Here is a 15,166-nt window from a genome sequence, read left to right on the forward strand (position 1 = left end):
CTGCTCCCCTGAACAATGCAGTTAACCCACTGCTCCCCTGTACAAGGCAGTTAACCCACTGTTCCCCTGAACAAGGCAGTTAACCCACTGCTCCCCTGAACAAGGCAGTTAACCCACTGCTCCCCTGAACAAGGCAGTTAACCCACTGCTCCCCTGAACAAGGGAGTTATCCCACTGCTCCCCTGAACAAGGCAGTTATCCCACTGCTCCCCTGAACAAGGCAGTTATCCCACTGCTCCCCTGAACAAGGCAGTTATCCCACTGCTCCCCTGAACAATGCAGTTATCCCACTGCTCCCCTGAACAAGGCAGTTAACCCACTGCTCCCCTGAACAAGGCAGTTAACCCACTGTTCCCCTGAACAAGGCAGTTAACCCACTGCTCCCCTGAACAAGGCAGTTAACCCACTGCTCCCCTGAACAAGGCAGTTAACCCACTGCTCCTCTGAACAAGGCAGTTATCCCACTGCTCCGCTGAACAAGGCAGTTATCCCACTGCTCCCCTGAACAAGGCAGTTATCCCACTGCTCCCCTGAACAAGGCAGTTATCCCACTGCTCCCCTGAACAAGGCAGTTAACCCACTGCTCCCCTGAACAAGGCCGTTAACCCACTTCTCCCCTGAACAAGGCAGTTAACCCACTGCTCCCCTTAACAAGGCAGTTATCCCACTGCTCCCCTAAACAAGGCAGTTAACCCACTGCTCCCTGAACAAGGCAGTTGTGCCACTGCTCCCCTGAACAAGGCAGTTAACCCACTGCTCCCCTGAACAATGCAGTTAACCCACTGCTCCCCTGAACAAGGCAGTTAACCAACTGCTCCCCTGATCAACGAAGTTATCGCACTGCTCCCCTGAACAAGGCAGTTAACCCACTGCTCCCCTGAACAAGGCAGTTAACCCACTGCTCCCCTGAACAAGGCAGTTAACCCACTGCTCCCCTGAACAAGGCAGTTACCCCCTGTTCCCCTGAACAAGGCCGTTATCCCACTGCTCCCCTGAACCATGCAGTTAACCCACTGCTCCACTGAACAATGCAGTTAACCCACTGCTCCCCTGAACAAGGCAGTTAACCCACTGCTCCCCTGATCAACGCAGTTATCCCACTGCTCCCCTGAACAAGGCAGTTAACCCACTGCTCCCCTGAACAAGGCAGTTAACCCACTGTTCCCCTGAACAAGGCAGTTAACCCACTGCTCCCCTGAACAAGGCAGTTAACCCACTGCTCCCCTGAACAAGGAAGTTAACCCACTGCTCCCCTGAACAAGGCAGTTAACTCACTGCTCCTCTGAACAAGGCAGTTATCCCACTGCTCCCCTGAACAAGGCAGTTATCCCACTGCTCCCCTGAACAAGGCAGTTAACCCACTGCTCCCCTGAACAAGGCAGTTAACCCACTGCTCCCCTGAACAAGGCAGTTAACCCACTGCTCCCCTGATCAACGCAGTTATCCCACTGCTCCCCTGAACAAGGCAGTTAACCCACTGCTCCCCTGAACAAGGCAGTTAACCCACTGTTCCCCTGAACAAGGCAGTTAACCCACTGTTCCCCTGAACAAGGCAGTTAACCCACTGCTCCCCTGAACAAGGCAGTTAACCCACTGTTACCCTGAACAAGGCAGTTAACCCACTGCTCCCCTGAACAAGGCAGTTAACCCACTGTTACCCTAAACAAGGCAGTTAACCCATTGCTCCCCTGAACAAGGCAGTTATGCCACTGCTCCCCTGAACAAGACAGTTAACCCACTGCTCCCCTGAACAATGCAGTTAACCCACTGCTCCCCTGAACAAGGCAGTTAACCAACTGCTCCCCTGATCAACGCAGTTATCGCACTACTCCCCTGAACAAGGCATTTAACCCACTGCTCCCCTGAACAAGGCAGTTAACCCACTGCTCCCCTGAACAAGGCAGTTAACCCACTGCTCCCCTGATCAACGCAGTTATCCCACTGCTCCCCTGAACAAGGCAGTTAACCCACTGCTCCCCTGAACAAGGCAGTTAACCCACTGCTCCCCTGAACAAGGCAGTTAACCCACTGCTCCCCTGAACAAGGCAGTTAACCCACTGCTCCCCTGAACAAGACAGTTAACTCACTGATCCTCTGAACAAGGCAGTTATCCCACTGCTCCCGTGAACAATGCAGTTAACCCACTGCTCCCCTGAACAAGGCAGTTAACCCACTGCTCCCCTGAACAAGGCAGTTAACCCACTGCTCCCCTGAACAAGGCAGTTAACCCACTGCTCCCCTGATCAACGCAGTTATCCCACTGCTCCCCTGAACAAGGCAGTTAACCCACTGCTCCCCTGAACAAGGCAGTTAACCCACTGTTCCCCTGAACAAGGCAGTTAACCCACTGTTCCCCTGAACAAGGCAGTTAACCCACTGCTCCCCTGAACAAGGCAGTTAACCCACTGTTACCCTGAACAAGGCAGTTAACCCACTGCTCCCCTGAACAAGGCAGTTAACCCACTGTTACCCTGAACAAGGCAGTTAACCCACTGCTCCCCTGAACAAGGCAGTTATGCCACTGCTCCCCTGAACAAGGCAGTTAACCCACTGCTCCCCTGAACAATGCAGTTAACCCACTGCTCCCCTGAACAAGGCAGTTAACCAACTGCTCCCCTGATCAACGCAGTTATCGCACTACTCCCCTGAACAAGGCATTTAACCCACTGCTCCCCTGAACAAGGCAGTTAACCCACTGCTCCCCTGAACAAGGCAGTTAACCCACTGCTCCCCTGATCAACGCAGTTATCCCACTGCTCCCCTGAACAAGGCAGTTAACCCACTGCTCCCCTGAACAAGGCAGTTAACCCACTGTTCCCCTGAACAAGGCAGTTAACCCACTGCTCCCCTGAACAAGGCAGTTAACCCACTGCTCCCCTGAACAAGGCAGTTAACCCACTGCTCCCCTGAACAAGGCAGTTAACTCACTGCTCCTCTGAACAAGGCAGTTATCCCACTGCTCCCGTGAACAATGCAGTTAACCCACTGCTCCCCTGAACAAGGCAGTTAACCCACTGCTCCCCTGAACAAGGCAGTTAACTCACTGCTCCTCTGAACAAGGCAGTTATCCCACTGCTCCCGTGAACAATGCAGTTATCCCACTGCTCCCGTGAACAATGCAGTTAACCCACTGCTCCCCTGAACAAGGCAGTTAACCCACTGCTCCCCTGATCAACGCAGTTATCCCACTGTTCCCCTGAACAAGGCAGTTAACCCACTGTTCCCCTGAACAAGGCAGTTAACCCACTGCTCCCCTGAACAAGGCAGTTAACCCACTGCTCCCCTGATCAACGCAGTTATCCCACTGCTCCCCTGAACAAGGCAGTTAACCCACTGCTCCCCTGAACAAGGCAGTTAACCCACTGTTCCCCTGAACAAGGCAGTTAACCCACTGCTCCCCTGAACAAGGCAGTTAACCCACTGCTCCCCTGAACAAGGCAGTTAACCCACTGCTCCCCTGAACAAGGCAGTTAACTCACTGCTCCTCTGAACAAGGCAGTTATCCCACTGCTCCCGTGAACAATGCAGTTAACCCACTGCTCCCCTGAACAAGGCAGTTAACCCACTGCTCCCCTGAACAAGGCAGTTAACTCACTGCTCCTCTGAACAAGGCAGTTATCCCACTGCTCCCGTTAACAATGCAGTTATCCCACTGCTCCCCTGAACAAGGCAGTTAACCCACTGCTCCCGTGAACAATGCAGTTAACCCACTGCTCCCCTGAACAAGGCAGTTAACCCACTGCTCCCCTGATCAACGCAGTTATCCCACTGTTCCCCTGAACAAGGCAGTTAACCCACTGCTTCCCTGAACAAGGCAGTTAACCCACTGCTCCCCTGAACAAGGCAGTTAACCCACTGCTCCCCTGAACAAGGCAGTTATCCCACTGCTCCCCTGAACAAGGCAGTTAACCCACTGCTCCCCTGAACAAGGCAGTTAACCCACTGCTCCCCTGAACAAGGCAGTTAACCCACTGCTCCCCTGATCAACGCAGTTATCCCACTGCTCCCCTGAACAAGGCAGTTAACCCACTGCTCCCCTTGAACAAGGCAGTTAACCCACTGCTCCCCTGAACAAGGAAGTTAACCCACTGTTCCCCTGAACAAGGCAGTTAACCCACTGCTCCCCTGAACAAGGCAGTTAACCCACTGCTCCCTTGAACAAGGCAGTTAACCCACTGCTCCCCTTAACAAGGCAGTTATCCCACTGCTCCCCTGAACAAGGCAGTTAACCAACTGCTCCCCTGATCAACGCAGTTATCCAACTGCTCCCCTGATCAACGCAGTTATCCCACTGCTCCCCTGAACAAGGCAGTTAACCCACTGCTCCCCTGAACAAGGCAGTTAACCAACTGCTCCCCTGAACAAGGTAGTTAACCCACTGCTCCCCTGAACAAGGCAGTTAACCCACTGCACCCCTGAACAAGGCAGTTAACCCACTGCTCCCCTGAACAAGGCAGTTAACCCACTGCTCCCCTGAACAAGGCAGTTAACTCACTGCTCCTCTGAACAAGGCAGTTATCCCACTGCTCCCGTGAACAATGCAGTTAACCCACTGCTCCCCTGAACAAGGCAGTTAACCCACTGCTCCCCTGAACAAGGCAGTTAACTCACTGCTCCTCTGAACAAGGCAGTTATCCCACTGCTCCCGTTAACAATGCAGTTATCCCACTGCTCCCCTGAACAAGGCAGTTAACCCACTGCTCCCGTGAACAATGCAGTTAACCCACTGCTCCCCTGAACAAGGCAGTTAACCCACTGCTCCCCTGATCAACGCAGTTATCCCACTGTTCCCCTGAACAAGGCAGTTAACCCACTGCTTCCCTGAACAAGGCAGTTAACCCACTGCTCCCCTGAACAAGGCAGTTAACCCACTGCTCCCCTGAACAAGGCAGTTATCCCACTGCTCCCCTGAACAAGGCAGTTAACCCACTGCCCCCCTGAACAAGGCAGTTAACCCACTGCTCCCCTGAACAAGGCAGTTAACCCACTGCTCCCCTGATCAACGCAGTTATCCCACTGCTCCCCTGAACAAGGCAGTTAACCCACTGCTCCCCTTGAACAAGGCAGTTAACCCACTGCTCCCCTGAACAAGGAAGTTAACCCACTGTTCACCTGAACAAGGCAGTTAACCCACTGCTCCCCTGAACAAGGCAGTTAACCCACTGCTCCCTTGAACAAGGCAGTTAACCCACTGCTCCCCTTAACAAGGCAGTTATCCCATGCTCCCCTGAACAAGGCAGTTAACCAACTGCTCCCCTGATCAACGCAGTTATCCAACTGCTACCCTGATCAACGCAGTTATCCCACTGCTCCCCTGAACAAGGCAGTTAACCCACTGCTCCCCTGAACAAGGCAGTTAACCAACTGCTCCCCTCAACAAGGTAGTTAACCCACTGCTCCCCTGAACAAGGCAGTTAACCCACTGCACCCCTGAACAAGGCAGTTAACCCACAGCTCCCCTGAACAACGCAGTTAACCCACTGCTCCCCTGAACAAGGCAGTTAACCCACTGCTCCCCTGATCAATGCAGTTATCCCACTGCTCCCCTGAACAATGCAGTTAACCCACTGCTCACCTGTACAAGGCAGTTAACCCACTGTTCCCCTGAACAAGGCAGTTAACCCACTGCTCCCCTGAACAAGGCAGTTAACCCACTGCTCCCCTGAACAAGGCAGTTAACCCACTGCTCCCCTGAACAAGGGAGTTATCCCACTGCTCCCCTGAACAAGGCAGTTATCCCACTGCTCCCCTGAACAAGGCAGTTATCCCACTGCTCCCCTGAACAAGGCAGTTATCCCACTGCTCCCGTGAACAATGCAGTTATCCCACTGCTCCCCTGAACAAGGCAGTTAACCCACTGCTCCCCTGAACAAGGCAGTTAACCCACTGTTCCCCTGAACAAGGCAGTTAACCCACTGCTCCCCTGAACAAGGCAGTTAACCCACTGCTCCCCTGAACAAGGCAGTTAACCCACTGCTCCTCTGAACAAGGCAGTTATCCCACTGCTCCCCTGAACAAGGCAGTTATCCCACTGCTCCCCTGAACAAGGGAGTTATCCCACTGCTCCTCTGAACAAGGCAGTTATCCCACTGCTCCCCTGAACAAGGCAGTTAACCCACTGCTCCCCTGAACAAGGCAGTTAACCCACTGCACCCCTGAACAAGGCAGTTAACCCACTGCTCCCCTGAACAACGCAGTTAACCCACTGCTCCCCTGAACAAGGCAGTTAACCCACTGCTCCCCTGATCAATGCAGTTATCCCACTGCTCCCCTGAACAATGCAGTTAACCCACTGCTCACCTGTACAAGGCAGTTAACCCACTGTTCCCCTGAACAAGGCAGTTAACCCACTGCTCCCCTGAACAAGGCAGTTAACCCACTGCTCCTCTGAACAAGGCAGTTATCCCACTGCTCCCCTGAATAAGGCAGTTATCCCACTGCTCCCCTGAACAAGGCAGTTATCCCACTGCTCCTCTGAACAAGGCAGTTATCCCACTGCTCCCCTGAACAAGGCAGTTAACCCACTGCTCCCCTGAACAAGGCCGTTAACCCACTTCTCCCCTGAACAAGGCAGTTAACCCACTGCTCCCCTGATCAACGCAGTTATCCCACTGCTCCCCTGAACAAGGCAGTTAACCCACTGCTCCCCTGAACAAGGCAGTTAACCCACTGCTCCCCTGAACAAGGCAGTTAACCCACTGTTCCCCTGAACAAGGCAGTTAACCCACTGCTCCCTGATCAAGGCAGTTAACCCACTGTTACCCTGAACAAGGCAGTTAACCCACTGCTCCCCTGAACAAGGCAGTTAACCCACTGCTCCCCTGAACAAGGCAGTTAACCAACTGCTCCCCTGAACAAGGTAGTTAACCCACTGCTCCCCTGAACAAGGCAGTTATCCCACTGCTCCCCTGAACAAGGCAGTTAACCCACTGCTCCCGTGAACAATGCAGTTAACCCACTGCTCCCCTGAACAAGGCAGTTAACCCACTGCTCCCCTGATCAATGCAGTTATCCCACATCTCCCCTGAACAAGGCAGTTAACCCACTGCTCCCCTGAACAAGGCAGTTAACCCACTGCTCCCCTGAACAAGGCAGTTAACCCACTGCTCCCCTGATCAACGCAGTTATCCCACTGCTCCCCTGAACAAGGCAGTTAACTCACTGCTCCCCTGAACAAAGCAGTTAACCCACTGCCCCCCTGAACAAGGCAGTTAACCCACTGCTCCCCTGAACAAGGCAGTTAACCCACTGCTCCCCTGAACAAGGCAATTAACCCACTGCTCCCCTGAACAAGGCAGTTAACCCACTGCTCCCCTGAACAAGGCAGTTAACCCACTGCTCCTCTGAACAAGGCAGTTATCCCACTGCTCCCCTGAACAAGGCAGTTATCCCACTGCTCCCCTGAACAAGGCAGTTATCCCACTGCTCCCCTGAACAAGGCAGTTATCCCACTGCTCCCCTGAACAAGGCAGTTATCCCACTGCTCCCCTGAACAAGGCAGTTATCCCACTGCTCCCCTGAACAAGGCAGTTAACCCACTGCTCCCCTGAACAAGGCAGTTAACCCACTGCTCCCCTGAACAAGGCAGTTAACCCACTGTTCCCCTGAACAAGGCAGTTAACCCACTGCTCCCTGATCAAGGCAGTTAACCCACTGTTACCCTGAACAAGGCAGTTAACCCACTGCTCCCCTGAACAAGGCAGTTAACCCACTGCTCCCCTGAACAAGGCAGTTAACCAACTGCTCCCCTGAACAAGGTAGTTAACCCACTGCTCCCCTGAACAAGGCAGTTAACTCACTGCATCTTTGAAAACGGCAGTTCTCCCACTGCTCCCCTGAACAAGGCAGTTATCCCACTGCTCCCCTGAACAAGGCAGTTAACCCACTGCTCCGTGAACAATGCAGTTAACCCACTGCTCCCCTGAACAAGGCAGTTAACCCACTGCTCCCCTGATCAATGCAGTTATCCCACTTCTCCCCTGAACAAGGCAGTTAACCCACTGCTCCCCTGAACAAGGCAGTTAACCCACTGCTCCCCTGAACAAGGCAGTTAACCCACTGCTCCCCTGAACAAGGCAGTTAACCCACTGCTCCCCTGAACAACGCAGTTAACCCACTGCTCCCCTGAACAAGGCAGTTAACCACTGCTCCCCTGATCAACGCAGTTATCCCACTGCTCCCCTGAACAAGGCAGTTAACCTATTGCTCGCCTGAACAAGGCAATTAACAAACTGTTCCCCTGAACAAGGCAGTTAACCCACTGCTCCACTGAACAAGGCAGTTAACCCACTGCTCCCCTGAACAAGGCAGTTAACCCACTGCTCCCCTGAACAAGGCAGGTAACTCACTGCTCCTCTGAACAAGGCAGTTATCCCACTGCTCCCCTGAACAAGGCAGTTATCCCCTTGCTCCCCTGAACAAGGCAGTTATCCCACTGCTCCCCTGAACAAGGCAGTAATCCCACTGCTCCCCTGAACAAGGCAGTTAACCCACTGCTCCCCTGATCAACGCAGTTATCCCACTGCTCCCCTGAACAAGGCAGTTAACCCACTGCTCCCCTGAACAAGGCAGTTAACCCACTGCTCCCCTGAACAAGGCAGTTAACCAACTGCTCCCCTGAACAAGGCAGTTAACCCACTGCTCCCCTGAACAAGGCAGTTAACCCACTGCTCCCCTGAACAACGCAGTTAACCCACTGCTCCCCTGAACAAGGCAGTTAACCACTGCTCCCCTGATCAACGCAGTTATCCTACTGCTCCCCTGAACAAGGCAGTTAACCCACTGCTCCCCTGAACAAGGCAGTTAACCCACTGCTCCCCTGAACAAGGCCGTTAACCCACTTCTCCCCTGAACAAGGCAGTTAACCCACTGCTCCCCTGATCAACGCAGTTATCCCACTGCTCCCCTGAACAAGGCAGTTAACCCACTGCTCCCCTGAACAAGGCAGTTAACCCACTGTTACCCTGAACAAGGCAGTTAACCCACTGCTCCCCTGAACAAGGCAGTTAACCCACTGTTACCCTGAACAAGGCAGTTAACCCACTGCTCCCCTGAACAAGGAAGTTAACCCACTGTTCCCCTGAACAAGGCAGTTAACCCACTGCTTCCCTGATCAATGCAGTTATCCCACTGCTCCCCTGAAATAGGCAGTTAACCCACTGCTCCCCTGAACAAGGCAGTAATCCCACTGCTCCCCTGAACAAGGCAGTTAACCCACTGCTCCCCTTAACAAGGCAGTTATCCCACTTCTCCCCTGAACAAGGCAGTTAACCCACTGCTCCCCTGAACAAGGCAGTTATGCCACTGCTCCCCTGAACAAGGCAGTTAACCCACTGCTCCCCTGAACAAGGCAGTTAACCCACTGCTCCCCTGAACAAGGCAGTTATGCCACTGCTCCCCTGAACAAGGCAGTTATCCCACTGCTCCCCTGAACAAGGCAGTTATCCCACTGCTCCCCTGAACAAGGCAGTTAACCCACTGCTCCCGTGAACAATGCAGTTAACCCACTGCTCCCCTGAACAAGGCAGTTAACCCACTGCTCCCCTGATCAACGCAGTTATCCCACTTCTCCCCTGAACAAGGCTGTTAACCCACTGCTCCCCTGAACAAGGCAGTTAACCCACTGCTCCCCTGAACAAGGCAGTTAACTCACTGCTCCTCTGAACAAGGCAGTTTTCCCACTGCTCCCCTGAACAAGGCAGTTATCCCACTGCTCCCCTGAACAAGGCAGTTATCCCACTGCTCCCCTGAACAAGGCCGTTAACCCACTTCTCCCCTGAACAAGGCAGTTAACCCACTGCTCCCCTGATCAACGCAGTTATCCCACTGCTCCCCTGAACAAGGCAGTTAACCCACTGCTCCCCTGAACAAGGCAGTTAACCCACTGTTACCCTGAACAAGGCAGTTAACCCACTGCTCCCCTGAACAAGGCAGTTAACCCACTGTTACCCTGAACAAGGCAGTTAACCCACTGCTCCCCTGAACAAGGAAGTTAACCCACTGTTCCCCTGAACAAGGCAGTTAACCCACTGCTTCCCTGATCAATGCAGTTATCCCACTGCTCCCCTGAAATAGGCAGTTAACCCACTGCTCCCCTGAACAAGGCAGTAATCCCACTGCTCCCCTGAACAAGGCAGTTAACCCACTGCTCCCCTTAACAAGGCAGTTATCCCACTTCTCCCCTGAACAAGGCAGTTAACCCACTGCTCCCCTGAACAAGGCAGTTATGCCACTGCTCCCCTGAACAAGGCAGTTAACCCACTGCTCCCCTGAACAAGGCAGTTAACCCACTGCTCCCCTGAACAAGGCAGTTATGCCACTGCTCCCCTGAACAAGGCAGTTATCCCACTGCTCCCCTGAACAAGGCAGTTATCCCACTGCTCCCCTGAACAAGGCAGTTAACCCACTGCTCCCGTGAACAATGCAGTTAACCCACTGCTCCCCTGAACAAGGCAGTTAACCCACTGCTCCCCTGATCAACGCAGTTATCCCACTTCTCCCCTGAACAAGGCTGTTAACCCACTGCTCCCCTGAACAAGGCAGTTAACCCACTGCTCCCCTGAACAAGGCAGTTAACTCACTGCTCCTCTGAACAAGGCAGTTTTCCCACTGCTCCCCTGAACAAGGCAGTTATCCCACTGCTCCCCTGAACAAGGCAGTTAACCCTCTGCTCCCGTGAACAATGCAGTTAACCCACTGCTCCCCTGAACAAGGCAGTTCACCCACTGCTCCCCTGATCAACGCAGTTATCCCACTTCTCCCCTGAACAAGGCAGTTCACCCACTGCTCCCCTGAACAAGGCAGTTAACCCACTGCTCCCCTGAACAAGGCAGTTAACTCACTGCTCCCCTGAACAAGGCAGTTATCCCACTGCTACCCTGAACAAGGCAGTTATCCCACTGCTCCTTTGAACAAGGCAGTTAACCCACTGCTCCCCTGAACAAGGCAGTTAACCCACTGCTCCCCTGAACAAGGCAATTAACCCACTGCTCCCCTGATCAACGCAGTTATCCATCTGCTCCCCTGAACAAGGCAGTTAACCCACTGCTCCCCTGAACAAGGCAGTTAACCCACTGCTCCCCTGAACAAGGCAGTTAACCCACTGTTACCCTGAACAAGGCAGTTAACCCACTGCTCCCCTGAACAAGGCAGTTAACCCACTGTTACCCTGAACAAGGCAGTTAACCCACTGCTCCCCTGAACAAGGAAGTTAACCATCTGCTCCCCTGAACAAGGCAGTTAACCCACTGCTCCCCTGATCAACGCAGTTATCCCACTGCTCCCCTGAACAAGGCAGTTAACCCACTGCTTCCCTGATCAATGCAGTTATCCCACTGCTCCCCTGAAATAGGCAGTTAACCCACTGCTCCCCTGAACAAGGCAGTTAACCCACTGCTCCCCTGAACAAGGCAGTTAACCCACTGCTCCCCTTAACAAGGCAGTTACCCCCTGTTCCCCTGAACAAGGCCGTTATCCCACTGCTCCCCTGAACAAGGCAGTTAACCCACTGTTACCCTGAACAAGGCAGTTAACCCACTGTTCCCCTGAACAAGGCAGTTAACCCACTGCCCCCCTGAACAAGGCAGTTAACCCACTGCTCCCCTGAACAAGGCAGTTAACCCACTGCTCCCCTGAACAAGGCAGTTAACTCACTGCTCCTCTGAACAAGGCAGTTATCCCACTGCTCCCCTGAACAAGGCAGTTATCCCCTTGCTCCCCTAAACAAGGCAGTTATCCCACTGCTCCCCTGAACAAGGCAGTAATCCCACTGCTCCCCTGAACAAGGCAGTTATCCCACTGCTCCCCTGAACAAGGCAGTTAACCCACTGCTCCCGTGAACAATGCAGTTAACCCACTGCTCCCCTGAACAAGGCAGTTAACCCACTGCTCCCCTGATCAACGCAGTTATCCCACTTCTCCCCTGAATAAGGCAGTTAACCCACTGCTCCCCTGAACAAGGCAGTTAACCCACTGCTCCCCTGAACAAGGAAGTTAACCCACTATTCCCCTGAACAAGGCAGTTAACCCACTGCTCCCCTGAACAAGGCAGTTAACCCACTGCTCCCCTGAACAAGGCAGTTAACCCACTGCTCCCCTTAACAAGGCAGTTATCCCACTGCTCCCCTGAACAAGGCAGTTAACCAACTGCTCCCCTGATCAACGCAGTTATCCAACTGCTCCCCTGATCAACGCAGTTATCCCACTGCTCCCCTGAACAAGGCAGTTAACCCACACTCCCCTGAACAAGGCAGTTAACCCACTGCTCCCCTGAACAAGGCAGTTAACCAACTGCTCCCCTGAACAAGGTAGTTAACCCACTGCTCCCCTGAACAAGGCAGTTAACCCACTGCTCCCCTGAACAAGGCAGTTAACCCACTGCTCCCCTGAACAACGCAGTTAACCCACTGCTCCCCTGAACAAGGCAGTTAACCACTGCTCCCCTGATCAACGCAGTTATCCCACTGCTCCCCTGAACAAGGCAGTTAACCCATTGCTCCCCTGAACAAGGCAATTAACAAACTGTTCCCCTGAACAAGGCAGTTAACCCACTGCTCCACTGAACAAGGCAGTTAACCCACTGCTCCCCTGAACAAGGCAGTTAACCCACTGCTCCCCTGAACAAGGCAGGTAACTCACTGCTCCTCTGAACAAGGCAGTTATCCCACTGCTCCCCTGAACAAGGCAGTTATCCCCTTGCTCCCCTGAACAAGGCAGTTATCCCACTGCTCCACTGAACAAGGCAGTAATCCCACTGCTCCCCTGAACAAGGCAGTTAACCCACTGCTCCCCTGATCAACGCAGTTATCCCACTGCTCCCCTGAACAAGGCAGTTAACCCACTGCTCCCCTGAACAAGGCAGTTAACCCACTGCTCCCCTGAACAAGGCAGTTAACCAACTGCTCCCCTGAACAAGGCAGTTAACCCACTGCTCCCCTGAACAAGGCAGTTAACCCACTGCTCCCCTGAACAACGCAGTTAACCCACTGCTCCCCTGAACAAGGCAGTTATCCCACTGCTCCCCTGATCAACGCAGTTATCCCACTGCTCCCCTGAACAAGGCAGTTAACCCACTGCTCCCCTGAACAAGGCAGTTAACCCACTGCTCCCCTGAACAAGGCCGTTAACCCACTTCTCCCCTGAACAAGGCAGTTAACCCACTGCTCCCCTGATCAACGCAGTTATCCCACTGCTCCCCTGAACAAGGCAGTTAACCCACTGCTCCCCTGAACAAGGCAGTTAACCCACTGTTACCCTGAACAAGGCAGTTAACCCACTGCTCCCCTGAACAAGGCAGTTAACCCACTGTTACCCTGAACAAGGCAGTTAACCCACTGCTCCCCTGAACAAGGAAGTTAACCCACTGTTCCCCTGAACAAGGCAGTTAACCCACTGCTTCCCTGATCAATGCAGTTATCCCACTGCTCCCCTGAAATAGGCAGTTAACCCACTGCTCCCCTGAACAAGGCAGTTAACCCACTGCTCCCCTGAACAAGGCAGTTATGCCACTGCTCCCCTGAACAAGGCAGTTAACCCACTGCTCCCCTGAACAAGGCAGTTAACCCACTGCTCCCCTGAACAAGGCAGTTATGCCACTGCTCCCCTGAACAAGGCAGTTATCCCACTGCTCCCCTGAACAAGGCAGTTATCCCACTGCTCCCCTGAACAAGGCAGTTAACCCACTGCTCCCGTGAACAATGCAGTTAACCCACTGCTCCCCTGAACAAGGCAGTTAACCCACTGCTCCCCTGATCAACGCAGTTATCCCACTTCTCCCCTGAACAAGGCAGTTAACCCACTGCTCCCCTGAACAAGGCAGTTAACTCACTGCTCCTCTGAACAAGGCAGTTTTCCCACTGCTCCCCTGAACAAGGCAGTTATCCCACTGCTCCCCTGAACAAGGCAGTTAACCCTCTGCTCCCGTGAACAATGCAGTTAACCCACTGCTCCCCTGAACAAGGCAGTTCACCCACTGCTCCCCTGATCAACGCAGTTATCCCACTTCTCCCCTGAACAAGGCAGTTCACCCACTGCTCCCCTGAACAAGGCAGTTAACCCACTGCTCCCCTGAACAAGGCAGTTAACCCACTGCTCCCCTGAACAAGGCAGTTATCCCACTGCTACCCTGAACAAGGCAGTTATCCCACTGCTCCTTTGAACAAGGCAGTTAACCCACTGCTCCCCTGAACAAGGCAGTTAACCCACTGCTCCCCTGAACAAGGCAGTTAACCCACTGCTCCCCTGATCAACGCAGTTATCCATCTGCTCCCCTGAACAAGGCAGTTAACCCACTGCTCCCCTGAACAAGGCAGTTAACCCACTGTTACCCTGAACAAGGCAGTTAACCCACTGCTCCCCTGAACAAGGCAGTTAACCCACTGTTACCCTGAACAAGGCAGTTAACCCACTGCTCCCCTGAACAAGGAAGTTAACCATCTGCTCCCCTGAACAAGGCAGTTAACCCACTGCTCCCCTGATCAACGCAGTTATCCCACTGCTCCCCTGAACAAGGCAGTTAACCCACTGCTTCCCTGATCAATGCAGTTATCCCACTGCTCCCCTGAACAAGGTAGTTAACCCACTGCTCCCCTGAACAAGGCAGTTAACCCACTGCTCCCCTTAACAAGGCAGTTACCCCCTGTTCCCCTGAACAAGGACGTTATCCCACTGCTCCCCTGAACAAGGCAGTTAACCCACTGTTACCCTGAACAAGGCAGTTAACCCACTGTTCCCCTGAACAAGGCAGTTAACCCACTGCCCCCCTGAACAAGGCAGTTAACCCACTGCTCACCTGAACAAGGCAGTTAACCCACTGCTCCCCTGAACAAGGCAGTTAACTCACTGCTCCTCTGAACAAGGCAGTTATCCCACTGCTCCCCTGAACAAGGCAGTTATCCCACTGCTCCCCTGAACAAGGCAGTTAACCCTCTGCTCCCGTGAACAATGCAGTTAACCCACTGCTCCCCTGAACAAGGCAGTTCACCCACTGCTCCCCTGATCAACGCAGTTATCCCACTGTTCCCCTGAACAAGGCAGTTAACCCACTGCCCCCCTGAACAAGGCAGTTAACCCACTGCTCCCCTGAACAAGGCAGTTAACCCACTGCTCCCCTGAACAAGGCAATTAACCCACTGCTCCCCTGAACAAGGCAGTTAACCCACTGCTCCCC

The sequence above is a fragment of the Salmo salar genome, chromosome 11 (genome assembly GCF_965601325.2).
Source record: "Salmo salar chromosome 11, fSalSal1, whole genome shotgun sequence".
Classification (NCBI taxonomy): Eukaryota; Metazoa; Chordata; class Actinopteri; order Salmoniformes; family Salmonidae; genus Salmo; species Salmo salar.